This window comes from Homarus americanus, unplaced genomic scaffold (assembly GCF_018991925.1).
Source record: "Homarus americanus isolate GMGI-L3 unplaced genomic scaffold, GMGI_Hamer_2.0 scaffold15667, whole genome shotgun sequence".
Classification (NCBI taxonomy): domain Eukaryota; kingdom Metazoa; phylum Arthropoda; class Malacostraca; order Decapoda; family Nephropidae; genus Homarus; species Homarus americanus.
Window position 1 is genome coordinate 71,933 of NW_024726107.1, and position 19,943 is coordinate 91,875.

Genomic DNA, 19,943 nt, shown 5'->3' on the forward strand with positions numbered 1-19,943 from the left:
CGATACTCAACCTGGGAAGGGGTCGGGCGTGCTGATTGTACTGTGCCTTTACCTGGTCAGCACGGGCGGCTGCACGACGATCGCAGTCCTCGGTCTTGGCCTGCCACTCCCTCGAGAAGGACTCAGGATGGGCAGGGACACATGACCGTAGTGGGTGGCCGTATAACATCTGTGCTGGGGAGCGACCTGTGAAGTTGGGGGTATTCCGCAATTCCAATAAACCCCGGTCAAACTTCTCACAGTCAATGTTGCCTGAGGGTGCCGTCTTGAGGATGAGATGCTTGACGGACTTTACGGCAGCCTCGGCATGTCCATTGGACTGGGGATAATGTGGCGAGGACACCACATGATGAACTCTCCATCGCTCCATGCAGTCCCGGAAGTTGTTGCTGGTGAACTGGGGCCCGCCGTCAGTCCTCAGGCGGAGAGGGACACCAACTTCCCGGAAGTAGCGACAGAACATACGTACTGAACTAGACGAAGGCGTCCATTGCCGTGGTCCTGTAGCAGAGCGTATCCAATCCCGTAGAGGCGAGAGGCATCAGTCTGGAGGACAACTGGCAGGGCCGGGTCGAAGGAAGCGAGAACAGGTGGGCTAAGGAGAGCTGTCTTGACGCGACGGAATGCCTCATCATGGTCAGCTGTCCAGGTGAGTGTTCTCTTGGGGCCCATCAGGGTGCGTAGAGGCTGTGCTGCAGCGGCGATGTCGGGGGTGAACTCAGCCAACTGGTTTACCAGGCCCATGAACGAGCGGAGGTCGGTCAGGTTGGCAGGAGTTGGGAAGTCCCGGATCGCGCTGACCTTTCCAGGATCAGCCAAGATGCCCTTGCCTGAGAGGGTGTACCCACAGAAGTTCACACTAGGTGCGGCGACCACAAACTTATCCTTGTTGAGGGTGATCCCGTACTTGCGGCACCTGGTGAGCATCTGGTGAATACGCTCAAGATGCGTGGAGTAATCCTCGTCATATAGGAACACGTCGTCGATGACCTTGACACAGTTCGCCACACCCTGAAGGGCCATGTCACCACGGAGGCAGAAAGCATCGCCAGTAGCCGCGAAACCCATAGGTCCTCTGCAGTGCTGAAATCGGCCGTACGGTGTGATGAACGTCGTGAGGTGCTGATCTTCTTCTGCAAGTTCCATCTGCCAGTACCCACATAAGGCATCTGCTGTAGTAAAGTACCTTGCCTTCGGGTCCACACTGCGTATAGCGGCGAAGGGTGTCGGTGAAGGGTGGGTCGGGCGGGAAACTTGGCTATTCAGCTTGGTGAGGTCGACGGTGATACGAACTCCAGTAATGTTCTTGGCGACTGCTACCATGGGGTGACACCAATCCGAGGGGTCGTCACCAGCAGGCTTAATGATCCCCTGGGCTACCATAGAGTCGAGTTCCTTCTTAACTTGGCTCTGGAAAGCGAAGGGTATCTGTCTCGGTGTGTGGATGGCGAAAGGTACTGCGTCATCCTTCAGGTGTATTCTCATGGGGGAGCCAGCCATTGGCTTGAGTGGAGGCGTCTTGAGGTCCTCCTTGGAAACCAGCACGTCCTTGAATTGCAATAGGAAGAACTCCCTGGCTGCAGAAGGTGACGTATTGGGTGGGAGGGGCAGCTCCTTGCACCTGTTGACATGTTTTATTTCCAGAATTGGCTTAGGGAAGTCTGGAGATATTATGGCCAACTCTTGACAGTGGCCATAAGACAGTAGTGGCATCTGAACACCTTTGTGGACCTGAATCTTGGCAGAACATGACTGCTTACCTAGGGTGAGGGTAGCCTGAAATGTACCCAGAGCAGGTGCCATTGTAGAACCGTCTGCGGTGAGCGTTGTAGAAGTTGACGGTGGTTGCAAGCTGCTCCTAGGGATCCCCAGAATGTCGAGGTGTCTTGTGCCGATGACTGTGACGTCCGCACCTGTGTCAGGAAGCATCTGGATACGGGAAGTAATATCGCCGTATGACAGGTGAACACAGATGGGCTGAGGTGTCTTGCTGACAGGGGAAGAAGATGATCCCACGCGACGACAGCGCTTGTTCTTCGCCGCCTGAGACTTGCAAGTAGTATCATTCTTCTTCTTTGACTGACAGCATTTGTCGAAGTGTCCAATGCGGCTACAGGAGCGGCACTGAACGTTGTTGGCAGGGCACTTCAGTGTCCTAGCCCAATGACCACGACGGCCACAGTTATTGCAGGTGCTGTCAGCGGCAGGGCATTCAGAACCATGCCGACGAGCACAATACTGGCAGGAATGACCTGGCGTCGAAGTCTGAAGTGATGCTGAAGATTGATGCGAAGCTGAAGTCGGATGTGAAGCTGAAGTCGGATGTGAAGCTGAAGTCCGGTCACGTCCTTTCTTCTTCTTATATGCGGAGATGGCACACAGCTGGTTAGATGGAGCACGAATGGCAGAAGTCGCACTTCTGGTGGCTTCATAAGAGCGGCAGGTGGTGACAACATCCTGTAGAGAAGAGGCAGTGTCGAGGGAGATAAGCTTCTGAATTAGCTCTTCGTCCCGCACGCCCATGAGGATAATCATCTTCAGCTGTGTTTCCTCACAAGTCGACGAGTTCCCAGGACAAACGTCAACCTCCTCAGCGATGCGTCTGAGTCGTACGTAAAAATCGGCAAACGACTCACCCTCCAGCTGCTTACAACTGAGAAGTTCTCTCCTACGCAGAGCTTCGTTGCGGAGACCCTTGATATGCGTCTGTAAAGCATCCAAGACGTCCTTCACAGTCTTGTCTGTGTCGTGGAGAATTTGCAGGGTGTGCTCCAGGATACGTTGCGTCTCTAGGGTGAGACACATCCTCATCTGGATCAGCTGTTTCTCCCTAGGCAACCTTGATAAATCGACCATCATCGAATAATCGTCCCACCTCCGACGCCATTCACGGAATACCTGGAACGAGGCATCAGCTTGGAGTGGCGGTGGACTCTGAGCGAGTGCTTTCTGTGGGGGGGGGCAAAGAAGTTGAAGAGGACCCTGCAGGTGCACCTGTGGACGAAGAGGCAGGTGTAGTAGCTGCTTGAAGGCTAACAGGTGCCAACAACTCGATAATGGCACTGAATCTGGCATTTCTTGTTGATGTCTGTGATTCTCTTCACGTCTTCGTTCATCGTCTTCCTGTCGCCTCCTGATGTCGTCTTGTCGTCGGTTTTCTTCCAAAATCTGAATTAAATGAAGGAAGTCGACACCTGTGGCAGATTGCGGACGTGTGTAGTGGGGGCTAAGGGTGGGTGGGGCCGCTTGATCCACTTTCCGATCCACTTGGAATCCACTTACTGCACCGACATCCGTCTGAAGTTGGGCTTGTTGGGTACCTGAAGAAAACCCAATAAATTCCTGATCTTCCATATGGCCTGGTTTATTTCTCTCACAATTACTGTAATTAATAAGTGAGCAGAAAAGCAATCGTCTTTAAATGGAAGATATCTGCGAGCGTCTGTGAGTGTGTGTGTGTGTGCGTTCGTTCATGCGTGTACTCGGGGCAGGCTGGCCAGGGAGCGGGAGCTGGCTGGCTGGCGGTTACAGCAACTCCTCTCGCTGGCTCACGCCAGTGCCAGTCGAGACATGAATGGGGGTGGATGTCAAAACTTGAGCTCTCCCATAGGTCTTAAAAAGGCTTCCTTCTTTTGTAAAAAGTGCAGGAACACGGGGAAACACTTTAAAGACACTAAAGGGCACACACAACACTGAAAAAGCTCTTCACAACACTGCACTGTAAATCCAGGAATATCGTGTTGAGGTAGCGCCGAGATCCACTCGACAAGGGAAGTTGACAAGATGGCGGCTCTGAGAGAGATTCTGTGTCCACTCCAATTCCGAATAATGTGATGTCCCAGCTAAACACTGCGCCATGTGGGAGACTCAGGTGATCTTTACAATCAGGGGTAAAGGAAACACACTGATGTCAAGTTCGTAAGTTCTATTTCTGGGACAAACACACAAAAGGAGTTAAGACAGGGGAAACAGCGTCCTGTCTTGGAATCTCTCTGGGTATCTCTATCTGCGCATGCGCGTACAGCGCGCATGTGCCCAAAACATGAACTAACACTCAATGACAAAAGGGAGTATGATTATAAACATATAATACAGAGACCTGAATCAATAATTGTAAATAGTACAGAGTTACATATTACAGCAATATTCGTCTCATATATCTACAAGCACCATCCCATCTATTGTTAAAATAATAAACAACTCCTGATTTATGTACTGTATAGCCCTGTATATGTATTCAATGCATATTATATCATTATGTCTAAATCAAATGTAAGTCTGTATATTTTCAAACACAGGCTGCAACTCTATTAATAAACCGTTTATTATTATTACTATTACTATTATTATTACTATTATTATTATTATTATTACATAGATATACCACATTGGTGGCGACAGGAACAACACAGAAATAAAATAAGTATAAGTAACAGGTGACGGGTGTCACTCAAAAGAACTTGAACTGAATGACAAGAGGACTGGACTGAACTCCGTCTGCTGGTGGGGTACTATATATATGGTCGGCTCCCACCAGTGCGACACGCCCGTGAAACATGATTCGTTTAACGATGCAGATGGTCGTTAGAGAAACAAAGAATGCTTGTTACAATACTAAATGAAGAAATAAGATGGGCTTGAACAAATAATAACAGTTAAAACCTTAACAGCACAGGGTAAGTTGACTAGAATTTACGATAGTAAATATAACACATAATTACAGGAATAATATGGAACAACATGGAAGCATTTTATAAAAAATAATAGAAAAATACGACATGGTGGTAACACTGTCTGTGTTTATATGTTTACTAGGAATACTTGTAAAGATTCGTACCTACAGTTAGTATGTACAAGTATTTAAGTATTTGTGTTTCCCAATGTATATGTTTAGTAGGGGTATGTGTAAAGGTTCGTATATAATAATAATAATAATAATAATAATAATAATAATAATAATAATAATAATAATAATAATACTGTTAGTATGTGTGTCTGTCTGTCTACCTGTTTAGTAGGAGTACTTATAAAGGTTCGTAGCTACTGTTAGAATGTGTGTTTGTCTAGTTTCTAGTATCTACAGGGGTGAGTATTAGGGTCTGTCTGTGTACAAGTATCTAAGTATGCGTTTCTGTCTCTGAACATGCTTAGTAGGAGTTCTTGTAAAGGTTCGTAGCTAATTTTCGTATGTGTGTCTGTCTCTGTACAAGTAACTTAGTCTGCGTGCAAGTCTGTGTACAAGTATTTAAGAATTTGTGTCTCTCTGCGTAAATGTTTAGTAGGAGTACTTGTAAAGCTTCGTAGCTACATTTGGTATGTTTTTCTGTCTATGTACATGTTTAGAAGGAGTACTTGTAAAGGTTCGTAGCTGCTGTTAGTATGTATGTCTGTCTCTGTACTAATATCTAAGTATGTGTGTCTGTCTGTGTACGAGTATCTAAGTATATGTGTCTGTCTGTGTACATACATCTATGTATGTGAGTCTGTCAGTATACATGTATATAAGTATGTGTATCTGTCTGTGTACAAGTATCTAATTATGTGTGTCTGACTGCGTACATGTTTAGTAGGAGCACTTGCAAAGGTTCGTAGCTACTGTTAGTAAGTGTGTCTATCTGTGTACAAGTATTTCAGTATGTGTGTTTTTTGTGTTACAAGTATCTATGTATGTGTGTCTGTATGTGTACAAATATCTAAGTATGTGTGTCTGTCTGTGTACCAGTATCTAAGTATGTGTGTATGTCTGTGTACGAGTATTAGTATGTGTGTCTGTCTGTGTACAAATATCTAATTATGTGTGTCTGTCTGTGTACATGTTTAATAGGAGTATTTGTAACGGTTTATTGCTACTGTTAGTAAGTATGTCTATGTGTATTCATGTTTAGTAGGAGTACTTGTAAAGGTTCGTAGCTACTGTTAGCATGTGTGTCTTGGCTGTGTACATGTTTAGTAGGGGTACTGGTAAAACTTCTTAGCTACTCTTAGTATGTGTGTTTGTCAGTGTATTTGTTTAGTAGGAGTTCTTTTAAAGGTTCTTTGCTACTTTTAGTATGTGAGTCTGTGTGTGTTTACATGTTTACTAGGAGTACTTGTAAAGGTTCGTAGCTACAGTTAATGTGTGTCCCTGTCTGTGTACATGTTTAGTAGTTGTACTTGACAAGGTTCGTAGCTACTTTTAGCATGTTTGTCTGTGTGTGTGTGTGCATGTTTAGCATGGGTACTTGTAAAGGTTCGTAGCTACTTTTAGTATATGTGTCTGTCTGTGTACATGTTTAGTAGCAGTACATGTAAAGGTTCGTAGCTGCTGTTAGTATGTGTGTGTGTCTGTGTACATGTTTAGTAGGGGTACGTGTAAAGGTTCGGAGCTACTTTTAGTAATTTTGTCTCAGTATGTACATGTTTAGTAGGGGTACTTTTAAATGTTTCTTAGCTACTTTTAGTATGTGTATGTGTCTGTATTTACAATTTTACCAGGAGAACTTGTAAAGTTCGTAGCTACTTTTAGTATGTTTGTCTGTATATGTACATGTTTAGTAGGGGTACTTTTAAATGTTTCTTAGCTACTTTTAGCATGTGTATCTGTCTGTATTTACAATTTTATTAGGAGTACTTTTAAAGGTTCGTAGCTACTGTTGGTATATGTGTCTGTCTGTGTACAAGTATCTAAGTATGTGTATCTGTATGTGTTAATGAATATAAGTATGTGTGTCTGTCTGTGTACATGTCTCGTAGGAGTACTTGTAAAGGTTTGTAGCTATAGTCTGTGTATAAGTTTATAAGTATGTTTTTCTGTCAGTCTACATGTTTAGTAGGAGTACTTTTAAATGTTCGTACCTACTGTTAGAATGTGTGTCTGTATGGGTATTAGTTTCGAAGTATGTGTGCGTGTCTGTGTTTAAGTATATAAGTATGTGTGTCTGTCTTTGTACATATTTAGTCGGAGTACTTGTAAAGATTCGTAGTTACTGTTAGTATGTGTTTCTGTCTGTGAAAAAGTATCTAAGTATGTGTGTCTGTCAGTGTACAAGTATAAAAGTATGTGTGTGTGTGTGTGTGTGTGTCTGTATACATGTTTAGTAAGGGTACTTGTAGAGGTTCGTAGCTACTGTTAGAATGTGTCTGTCTGGATACTAGTTTCTAAGTATGTGTGTCTGTCTTTGTACATATTTATTAGGAGTACTTGTAAAGGTTTATAGCTACTGTTATTATGTGTGTCTGTCTGTATTCATGTTTAGTAGGAGTACAGTACTTGTAAAGGTTCGTAGCTACTGTTGGTATTTGTGTCTATCTGTCTATCTGTGTTAATGTTTAGTAGGAGTACTTGTAAAAGTTCGTACTTACTGTTAGTATATGCGTCTGACTGTGTACATTATTAGTAGGAGTACTTGTAAAGGGTCGTAGCTACTGTTTGTATACTGTATGTGTCTCTCTGTGTACAAGTTTCTAAGTATATATATATATATATATATATATATATATATATATATATATATATATATATATATATATATATATATATATATATATATATATATATATATATATATGTATATATATATATATATATATATATATATATATATATTATGTAGATCCACAATGAAAACGTGAATAAGATAAATCTTTATAAAATCACCCAGGTGCGGCATGACTAACACAAGATATAGTTGCAATAAGACCTCTGCACTCTTATTACCTATACTTCTAGATATAAAACCTAATGCCCTGTTTGCCTTATTTCGAACATCAACGCACTATTTTCTAGGCCGTAGGTCCGGGCTTACAAGTACCCCTTAGTCTCTTTCACAAGTCAATTTCTTTGGGTTGATGTAGTCAAGGCAGTATACATTGACAGTATTTGTTCTTCCAATATTAAGTACCCTGCACTTGCTGGTGTTGAATTTCATTTGCCATTTTCTGACCACTCCTGCAGTTTATTTAAATCCTCCTGTAGTGCATTTGCTTCCTGCCCTGAATTAACCTGCCGCCCTATTTTGGTGTCATGCGCAAACTTGATTATGACACTGCTGATCCCAGTATCTAGAATGTTTATGTACATTATGAACAAGAGTGGGCCCATTACTAACCCCTGGGGAACCCTACTAGTGACACAGCCCCATTCAGATTTAACACCATTTACGCTGACCCTCTGTGCTCTATCGGTGAGTCATGATTTTATCAAATTTAAAACTTTCCCCTCGATACCATGAGCCTTAACCTTTCTCAGAAGCCTCTGATGCGGTACTCTATCAAACGCTTTACTAAAGTCTGAGTAAAACACTTGTCTTTGCTTAAAAAAATCAGTTTTTTTGTTAGTTTTACTTTTCACGGAAAATACTCAGTTTTCTACTCAGTTTTACTTTTGTTCACGGAAAACGCTTGCTTTTGTTAGAAAACGTATTTTCTTAGTTTTATTTCTTTTCACGGAAAACACTTAGTTTTTGCTGACAAGCGGTTTGCTTGAAACACTGTTTTTATAGTTAGTTTTACTTCTTTTCATGGAACACTCACATTTTTGCAGAAAAACAGTGTTTTCTAGTTAGTTATACTTTTTATCAAGGCAAACGCTTGTTTTTTACTCAGAAACACTGTTTTTAGTTACTTTTACTTCTTTTAGGGGAAAACGTACACTATACGTTGAGAAACACTGTTTTCTAATCATTTTTACGTCTATTCTCCGAAAACGCTTGTCTTAACTCAAAGACACTGTTTTCTACTCAATTTTATTTCTGTTGCCGGAAAACGCTTGTATTCCATTAAAAACAATTTTTTATTTAGTTTTCCTATTTTGTGAAAAACGATCAGTTTTTGCTGAAAAACACTATTTTATACTCAATTTTCTTCTTTTCACGGAAAAATGCTTGTTTTTGCTGAAACGCAGTTTTATGTTATATTTTCTTATTTGCATTGTTTTGTTTTGTTTTTTTAAACAGTTTATCCTTAGTTTTACTTCTTTTCTCGCTTACTACTGTTCACGTAAAATGCTTGGTTTTCCTCAAAACATTTGTTTTTGTTACGATCCCCGCCACCAATTGTCATGATCTACCTACCCAGCCCTACGAACCACGCCATCTATTGTCCTGACCTACCTACCCAGCACCACGAGCAACGCCATCTAGGGACGAAACACGAGTATGACTCGTCTTAGTTACCACTCCAGGGTTTCCCTTCTCCATATCCTGGTTGTTGCGTCACTTCCTCCAAGTCTTCTTTGTCAGCTCCAATTCGAGGAGAGAGGACTACACTCTGGGAAGTGACCACAGGATCATCTATCCTCTAAACCTACGGCACAGTGACTACCTACCGTCTTCTACAATACTCAGCCTTACTCGTCAGCCATCTCAGCTCCGCACTTAAGTATTTGTAATCTTATATTGCCTCCCCGCGTCCACCTTGCTTCAAATTATTGTATGTTGTATAAATATGTATATACTGTTAATGTTTAGGTTAAGTATGGTTAAGGGTAAATTATAGAACGCTGAATATTTTGTTAAGGAATTTATGGTACTTTATTATACACAACAAAAGCTCTCATCCTTTGTCTACCCTTTTATAGTCCGATTGTCTTTGTTTTTTTTTTTTTGTTACCTGTTGGGATCTGGGTAGACTTTTAACTATATTTTAAATCCCCAACTCGTAACATTTTTAATTAGTTGACTTCTTTTCACGCTTAACACTCGTTTTTGTTTAAACAGTGTTTTAGTCAGTGTAACTTCTCTCTTCACGGAAAACACTTGTTTTTCTCACAAGCACTATTATTCAGTTAGCTTAACCTTTTTGGTGAAAACGCTTTGTTTATCTAAGTTGTACTTTTCTTCTCGGAAAATGTGTGATTTTGTCTATAAACATTGTTTTGTAGTTATTTATTTATTTTTTTTTTTTTTTGTGGAAACAAATTTTTGACTGAAAAATAGTGTTTTAATCAGTTTTACTTCTCTTCACGGAAAACGCTTACGATACGATACGAAGTCTTTAGTTAAGAGGTGAAAGAAGATTATTAGGGGTTGAAGGAAAAGTGGTGAAACTGAAATACAGTAGGAGTAGAAAGAATCTGGGCTCAACCAGATCGCTTCATCTTTCTTATTGGTGTTTTATCTTTGTTCTGCTCCCTTGGGTCGTCAGACCTTTGTATTAATATTGGTTTATTTATATTATGCTGCTTATTATTATTATTTTTATTATTGTTGGAGTTAGTGAGCCCGCCCAGGTCCTTGTGTAACTGGGAGGGTAGTCACATTTTTTTTTGAGGTGTTAGTTAAGTGTTAGTTGTGTTAGTCTAAAGGTACACTGTATGGAGAGGCCTGCCAGGTTCTTAGTGGAGCTGGTAGGTCACTCTCATCTTTATTCCTCTATTAATGTTTTATGTGTAAATGTGTATATTGGGGCAGGAGGTGGTTCAATTACTTCTTCCTGGCTGATGTAGCTGGGAGGGTAATCACATTATTATTATTATTATTATTATTTTTTTTCGGAGTTAGTGAGCCCGCCCAGGTCCTTGTGTAGCTGGGAGGGTAGTCACATTTTTTTTTTTTGCTAAGATGTTAGTTCAATGTTAAATGTTAAATGTTAAATATTAGTTATGTTAGTCTAAAGGTACACTGTATGGAGAGGCCTGCCAGGTTCTTGTGGAGCTGGTAGGTCACTCTCATCTTTTATTCTCTCTATTAATGTTTTATATGTATATTGGGGCAGGAGATGGTTCAATTACTTTCTTCCTGGCTGATTTAAACCAACTGTGTTCTTGGAATTCTTCGTTGTCTATATTATTTATCCAGTTTTGATATGTTTCTGTGTTAAGTTCAGTCACTTTTTTCCAAATATTTACAGCTTTGTTGTGTATATCTACATTGATTGCTAAGAGATTTGCTCTCTTATGTAGCTGTTCATTACTGATGTGGTCTGTATATTTTATGTTATATATAAATCTGAGGGCTATATTTTGTACTGTTTGTAACCTTTTAATGCACGTTTTACTGAGGGTGTTCAATGGGATGGGTGGGTAGTCCATAATTGATTTGACAAGGGCAATATAAATCTTTCTTTTGTTATTAATGCTAAGGTTCTTAAAGCATTTTATTTTTGATAATCTTATTCTTGCCTGTCGTTCTTTATCTTTTAAGTATGTTATATATCCTCTTTTTGTTAGTTTTAATCCAAGCATCCTGCCTTCAGTGTCGTATGGGTATAGTTCCTGGTCGACTATTACTGGACTTGTTTTAATCTTGGCTATTGGTATTATCTTGAATTTGTTCTTATTTGTCCTGATTTTCCATTTTTTCTCAAAATCATTTATGTTTTTTATCGCTCTTACCGTGTAGAGTGCCATAAATTGGGTTGATTTTCCTGGGTATGATACTATTTGAGTAATATCATCAGCAAACATTACATATTCGCTAAAGGGGGTAGGTTGAGGTGTGTCTGAACACTTGTTTTTGCTCATAAACGTTGAATTTTATTTAGTTTTACTCTTTTTCACAGAAAGCAATAATTTTATGCTAAAAAACAGTGTTTAAATCACTTAACCTCTCGTTGCGGAAAACGCTTGCTTTTGCTCAAAAATACTGTTTTATAGTTAGTTTTTTTCATGGAAAACAGATTTCTATTTTGCTAGGTTTGATTAAATATTATAAGAAATGATGAACTTTATTATTTTGTCCCAAATCAATATTAAATATTACTTACAAGTTTATTAGACCATCGTCTAAAATAGACTTAAAGGCATACTCATCAGTTGGATGATTATGAATTTCACGTGAAGAAAATTAACCCAGACAACTTTATTAATTGATCACCAAAAGCCGGATCGTAAGAATGGGTACTCAGGCAGCAACATCGGAGGTTTTTTTTTTTTTATTGATTTGTAGGAATATTACCTACATGGACCTTAAGCTAAAATGCTGGTCCACCCACTGCTGGGATAAAACACCAGCGTCTTTTTGGTTAAATGCACATCTCCACCACTAATGTGGGGGGGATGCTCGGTAAGAAACTGTAGGGTTTCTTGAGAGTAGTTGATGGTTAGCTTTCTGGCAATCTTCTCTGCTGTGATAGGTGGTTGTATGTTTCTCCTAGCTAATTGTGTTCCAGGGCACTCTATGAGGTAGTGCTGCAGTGTGTTTTCTGCTCCACTGTCGCAGGTCTTGCACATGCGCTGCTCTGCTTGTGCCGATACAAGTATTTCCCAAATGCATGGGTATCCCAGTCTCAGTCGGTGGAAGTTAACTTCTTCCCTTCTTGTTATATCCTTCATGAATGGTGGTCTCTCATAATTCGTGACCAGATAGTACCACCTGGCCGATCGTGATACTGGTGTTAATCTTCTATGTTTCTCTATTTTCCACTGGGCAGTTCGTGTTATTGTGGTCTTCTTTATCTGCTCCTGACTGGGCGGGATGTTCATCTCAATGTTTCGCTGTTCTAACGCAGCCTTGGCAGCAGCATCAGCTCGTTCATTCCCTGGGATTCCGATATGACTGGGCACCCAGTTAATGATAACTTGCCGATCTTGTAGTTTTAAACCTTGCAGTAGTCCAATAACGGATGTTATGAGATGAATGTTGTCTCTATGCTCTCTGCATTGTAGCGCTTCAATAGCACATCGTGAGTCAGTGTGTATTACAATGTCTTGTTGACTGTTTATGGAAGCGTGTCTTAGGGCTCCAAGTATGGCAGCTAGCTCAACTTGCAAAGTAGAGCATCCATCTGAAGTTCTCCAAAGGGACGTGTTACCTCCTTCTATAGTGAAGGCTGCTCCTGCCTTCGTACTAGTGGTCTCTACAGAACCGTCTGTGTAATACACTGTACTATTGTGAGGTGTTAGTGCCTTCATGTTTCTCTCTGCTATCTGTCGGAGCTCATGTGGGTTACAGTCAGCCTTTCTTATCCCAGTTTGTAGATGTTGAAGATTGCTGGCGGGGACTCCCACGGTGCTGGGGTGCTATAGTCTGGACTCATTGTATCAGGTCCTTTGCTGAGGATTGTGTCTTTCAATTTCAGTCGATTTACAGCGTCAGCTGCGCACAATAGCCATGTTTTCTTGTTAAAGACATCTCTGTTAAGGTTCAGTGCTCGTAAGAGTCCATTCTTGATGTCACCCTCCCGAGTCCTGGTAATCAGTTTTTTTGCAAAGCACGCTGTTAATCGTTCCGCTCTGGTTTGGAGAGATGTGAGACCTGTCTCCATGTGTAAGTTTTCAATTTTTGTCCACATAGGTGCCTTGACAATGGCTCTCATAGCGTTATTCTGGGCAACTTCTAATTTCGCCCACTGCCCCTCAGACAGTGTGTTAAGAGCCGGTGTCGCATAGTCTGTTAATGATCGAATGGCGTGTATATATAGCGTTCTTAGGACTACATGTCCCGCACCCACCTTGGGTCCTGTCATGGCTCTCATCATGTTGACTCTCTTTCCTATTCGGTCTCTTAGATAGTTTATCTCAGTGTCAAATTTGAGGCGTTTGTCAATCCAGATGCCCAGGTATTTGTATACATTGACCCATTGTAGGGCAATACCTTGTATTTGAAGTTGTGTCACCGGCTCATTGTGTCCAAACCTCATGGCTTTCGATTTGGGGATTGATATCTTGAGCCCGAGCCTCATACATTCTTCACTGATGAGGTCTAGTGCTCTTTGGACTTTGCTGATTTGGTTTCTGCCTTTTACTATCAGTGCTAAGCCGTCAGCATAGCACAGCAGTTTGGTACCCTCTTGAAAGGGGAGCCGACACAAGTTTTCTATGAGGATGTTGAAGAGAGTTGGACTAAGAACTCCTCCTTGTGGTGTGCCATTTTCCAGTCTTTGCTGACCTGAGACTTGTCCTTGACAAGTAACTCTTGCTGTTCTGTTTTGGAGATAGTCAGCAATCCAAGCCAGTAGGTATCCCTTGACGCCTTTCCGGGCCAGAGTGGTTACAATGGCCTGTACATTTGCCAGCTCAAATGCTTTCTCTAGATCAAGGAATACTACGATTGCCTTATTTTGACCAATCGATCCCAGGAGAGTGGCCAAACTGTGTGCAGTGCTGAGACCTTTGGTGAATCCAAAGATATTGTGGTGAAGTGGACCATCCTTTCGGCGGTTTTGCCGATGCATGCTGTTAGTGATATTGGTCTGAAATTCGGGGGGTCATTGGGTTTGGGAATAGGAACAATGTTTGCTCCTTTCCAAGCTGACGGGAGTTTGCCTGCTGACCATGATGCGTTTATAACTGTTATGAGAGCAAGTTCACCAGCAAGTCCTGCATTGCTGAGCAATGAATAGGTTATACCATCACTGCCAGGAGCGGTGTCTTTGCTTGTTTTCCTGGCCCTTCTGATTTCGTCTATAGTAAACAGACAGTCTGTAGTGTCAGCTTATTCAATTGCATGTCTGACAACTACTTCTCTCTCCATTTGTACTTGCTGTAGATGAAGTCTTATTTCAGGAGGTAGTTGAGCTGATGACGAGCGTTCTGCAAAGTGCTCTGCCAAGCGATTTGCTTCCTATAGTGGCTGGGAGTGGGCTGGAGATCTGGGCAATTTTCCTGTTGCTATCCTGAGTTTTCTCCAGAGTCCACTCAGGCTGGTGTGTGCATTAAAGGTTGCGCACCACTCGAGCCATTTGTCTTCCCTAATTTTCTGAGTAATTTGACGAGCATGTTGAACAGCAGCTCTCAAGAGTTTCACTCCCTCAGGGGAAGGGTATTGTCGGAGATGTCTTCTGAATGTGTTGATTCTGTGATTCTGTTCTCTGACTTCGTCATTGTAGAACCAGTAGTCTTTGTGGTGTCTCTTTGTAGGGTTTGTTTTTGGTATTGCTTTCTCTGCTGCATGTTGTATGGCACCAGTAAGGTCCTGGTTTAGTTGGTCCATATCTTCTGCTGGTTCATAGTTCGAAAATCATTTTTGGAGTTCATCTTGATATAATTTCCAATTTGCTTTCCTGGTATTCCATCTGGGTGGCGGACGTGGGGGAGGAGGGAGTAGTTCCATTCTCAAAGTAGTTGTCGTTGCAAAGTGGTCACTGGTTAGTTCATCATCCATCTCCCACTGAGCCACTGGAACGAGCTCAGTGGATATGAATGTGAGGTCCAATGTTCCTCCCAGTATGTGTGTTGATTCCCCAGTATTAATGAGCGCTATTTCTGGAACATCTGTCAGCAGTTCCACTAGGTGACGACCATCCAGGTTCATTCTTGTGGTCGAATTGATCGTTGGATGGTGGGCATTGAAGTCCCCATCAATGAGCACAAGCTCCTGTGTTGCTTGTGTCAGTAGTTCACCGGCTTCTAGTCGTTTGGTAGGCGGTTTATAGATATTGTATACTACAAGACTGTCGTTTGCCAGGTGTATCCGAACAGCTTGTGCCTCTACTCCATCTCCACAGTGAACTGGTTCTACTTCTGAACTGGGGATGGTCGCCCTGACGAGAATCATGCTGCCATGGGAGTTGGGCCCCTTTGGTACAGAGTACTGTTGGTATCCAGGCAAGCGGAATTCTTGATCTTTGGACATCAGGGTTTCATGTAGAATGAAGACATCAATATTTTTAGCTAAGGCTGCTGCTTGTACAGTATACCGTTTAATGGACAGGCCTTGTACATTCCACTGTGTTATCTTGAGATTACAAGGAGGTGGGGCTATTCTATCATTGTCTCCTCGTCGCTGGTGCTGTAGTTGCTCTCGGCGTTCATGGTCGAGTCGCTCTCCTCCTCGTCCGTTAGGAGTGGTGGCCGTTTCTTGGGCACCTGCTCTGAGGGAGGAGCAGGAGGTGGAATCTCGGGAGTTTTTTCTTCTCTCTTCAGGGTGCTGTCGCTCTTGTCTGTGATCGTGTGTTTGCTGACGGTCTGTGCTTGTTGTTCTATTCCTCGTGATCTGTTGCAAAGAGCTTGAGGTTTCACGGTTTTGAGTGATCTCTTGGATGGCTAGTTCTTCCTCTTGTCTGATATCTGTCTCAAGGGCGTCGTCTGTTCCACTTGTAGTTGTGGAGTTTTGGGGGTCTGGTCTTCCTGCATCTTTTCTGTGAGCTGTGTCATAACTGCGTTTATTATATTTTCGGTGCTGGTATCTTGTTTCTGCATTATCGTAGAGAAAGTCACTATTATAATAGTGATCATCTGCTTTATTTGTTCTTCGGTGAATGCCGCTTGTAGATTGGCAGGCTGGGGTGTATTCAGTTGGGTGGTCGCCTGAAGGGGTTGCAGTGTCCCAGGCAATATGGTGTTCTCCACCAATACTGAAGTGTTCTGTCCTTTTACTGCTACACAGCTCTGGAGCTGCGGTTGAGGAGTCTACTGGTTTGTCGTGGTTTTCTGCATGGACTGATTTTGTCCTGGTGTCTTCAATTTTGTCCTGTAGCCTGGTGAAGGACGTGCAGGGAAAGAATCCTCTGACAGTTGGGGCGGAGTGGGTGTTGGGTTGACTGTATTCTGTCGCTGTTGACCCCACACGAATGTGCTCTGAGGTGCTTCTGTTCTGTTTTATGGTTGAACTTTTGCCATTGCAACTTTCATTCGCTCTCTCCTCTCTGGGCATGATGTGCTCCAAGCGTGATGTTTCTTTCCACAATTTGGGCACTTGGCTGTCGTGATGGTTCCGTCCTTGTGTTTCTGAATACACATTTCTGTCATGTGGCTTTGGCTGCAAATGCCACATCTCACGTTTTTGTGGCACCTGGATTGGTGATGTCCAAATTTCTGACATTTGTAGCATCGTAGTGGTTCTGGGACAAAAGGACGCAACTTGTAAGTCCCCCAGTTGCCTAGGTCTACCTCCTCTGGGACTATCCCCTTGATGTCCACTAGCACTTGCCTTGTCTGTGCTTTGTCCCGACTTGTAACACAGCGCTCTGCCTTGGTCACTTTTGAATGTTTTGTGACGACTTCTACAGGTAGTTCCAGAGGATATCGTAGTAGGACCATTCTGGTTGTTTTCTCCTCGGGGTCTAATGGTATTATCTTGATCGCCTTCCCGTTGAGATTGCTGACCTCGCTGAGGATCTTGGCTGTGTTGTGGTCTTGGGGGGAAAGTATCAAGTCTCCAACTAGATTGGGCTTCACACTGAACTTGATGTTCTTGTATTCCAGTTCCAGTGCTACCACTACCTCGTATGCATGGTCGAACTCGGTTTCCTTGGGAATCTTGTACTTCATCACAGTCGGAATCGCGACGGTGGGTGGTTCTGCCACGGGGTGGATTGCTGGGGACATATTGGCCATGTCGGAGAAGTCGTCTTCCTTCCGAAGCCTCCTGTGGCATTTTCCTTCCATTGGTTACGTCTCTCTCGCTCGTCTTAAATCAATAAATTGACAATGAAGGCTCACTATACCTACCTAATTCCTCGTTGCACCAGGACCAGTGCCGTAGCCACCCCCCCCCCCCTCCCAACGGGGGTCGTAGGGTGGTGGACTGACCTAACGACAGTGACAGTTCCCACAGGGTTCGTTAATACTGGGAGAATCGGTAAGGGCACTAAGAATTGTGAGCAAAAAACACAGAGAAACAAGCAAGTCAATTCAACAGAGACGAGAGATCCACGTCAGAGTGAAAGTGGCGTGTGTGGCGACAGTAGGTCTGGCTAGGCGCCGTCGTGAGCAAGTGGAAGCGTGGAAGCGCTTGGGTCGGGAGTAACTGCGACATGAGTCTTCTCACAGCGGTGGCTCACACTGAACATCGGAGGGAAAACAAAAAAAATCACCAATTTGAAAAAGATTAATTGTGCTTCCCATCCTCCTTGTGAGAATTTGAGAAGATCTCTTTACTCCACATCAAACATGCAAACTACGGTGCCAGAATGTGGAGGAAGGAGGGCGGACAGGCCCAATCCAACTGGTGACTGGTGATTGGAATCTCTACGATTATGGTTGGTTGGACTTCAACCACAGTGTTTTCCTGATAGCACCGTTCCCGAGTCTCCCTTTGCACTGAAATGCACCACAGATCAGGCAACTCCCTCAGAATTTTTTTTAGATCAAGACGAGAATTTGTCGGAGGATGCCTGGAGTGAAGACAGCGACACTCACGATGAGTAGGCTAATAGTCACCAAGAGAAGGCATTATTATTTTATTTCCTAAATTGTATGATTTTCCAGTTCGTTTTATGTTGAAAGTTAAGTTGTGAGCAGAGCGAAGGGGATTTGGCCAAATATTTGGAGGGGCATTTTTATTTTGATCTTGGAGAAAGTTATATTATTATGTTCTAAGGATGCTTTGGCTCTTATTAGAGATATTGGATTTAAAGTACACTTGTGTCATAAAACAGTTATGAACAACAAATATGCATTAAAATATTACCGTTCTTTTTCCGTTACATTTAACTCATAAATAGGCTACAGAATACGGCTATGTCTTATTAAATAGATTCATCAGCTTAAATAGGCAATATATATGTACTGGGGACAAAGTTTGGGGAAAAACTACCGGATTGAACGCTTGTGTTATAATTGGTGGTAGTGTTAATTCTGTGTTCGGGGGATCCCGAGGAAAGTTTCAGCCAAATCTTTGTAACTCAGGATAAAAGCCAATTTGAACCACCCTGGGAATAATTTTATGGTTCCTGACGGGTAGAAAACCAAAGTTAAAATGGCTGGCATTGGTATTCTGTGTTCAGGGGACCCCAAGGAAGGTTTTAGAAATGTATCTTCACTATGAATAAAAAAAATATTTTGTTTTGCTATCTTTGGAGGGTTATTTCGAGGCTAAAACTAGAGTTTTAACCCGACAGCAACCCATCTTTGAGATGTCAGGGGTAGGTACTTTCTATCCAAGGGGTCAAACCTTTTGTGTTCGAAACTTAGAATAAACCCTCTGGACTGCCGGTCTACTGTATATTACACGGGATCCCATCCCCAGGTTCTCCTGGCAATAACCAAAAATCTTCCCGGATTGAGATATCCCCACGGCGATTGCGGGTTGTGGTTACCCGTATCAAGGAGGGCAAACTGTGAGAGTCAAGGTTGTATAGTATTTACCCAACTCGAGCGAAGCAAGGAAATTTTACTAGTGGTATTATATGAGGGTTCAATAAAATCTGTGAGAATAAAAGGTAAGGGAAGTGGGGAATTTGAGCCACCTTCGGTTTATCATGGTGCTAGAGGCCATATCACGAGTCTTAAGGACTTGGAGTTGTTGAATGCTGATGACTTAGTGCTGATTGCAGATAATACTGAAGAAACAATGAAGAAATTTAAGAAATGGAAGGTTGAAATGGAGTCAAAGGGCTTAAGAGAGAATGTGGTGAAAACGAAAGTATTCATTAGTAGCATGGTTAGGGGACCCGTAGCGGAAGGGGAAAATGACCATGTGTTGCCTATAAGAAAGATGTTAACTTTCAGAAAGTCAATAATGAACAGTGAGTGTGGAAAATGGGTACATAAGAGTCGTATTTGAATAGATGGCAGACTGCAGGATGTTGTTGATCTTTAAGTATCCTGTGTAGGTAGATAATCATATGGCTTTAGGAAGGCTGGTCAAATTCGACATTGGGGTTGTATCCCTGGTCTGTGTCGATGGGTTCTGCTACCCTGTGTGAAATGATGAGTGCTGGAGGCGGTGCTAAATCTAGCTCAGTTTTAAGACACAGAAGTGGCTGGAGGAAGTTTAGGGAGTTGCTGCCATTATTAACGACAAGAGGACCTTCCCTCCCAGTGAAAGGAAAGATGTATACAATCGGCGTGAGAAGTGTGATGTTGTATGTAAATGAAACATGGGCAGTTGAAGAGGATAACATATGTAGGCTAAAGCTAGCTGAAATGAGTATGGCGAGGTGGATGAGCAATGTGTCACTAGAGATAGAAAATCTTGTTCAGAACTAAGTGGTCACCTGGGTATTGAGAATATTGGCGATGTTTTGCATAAAGTTAGGCTCAGATGGTTTGGGCATGTGGATAGGATGGAGGAAACCAATTGGATCAAGAGATGCTTCATGAGTTTAAATGTGGACAGAAGGAGAAATGGGGACAGACCAAA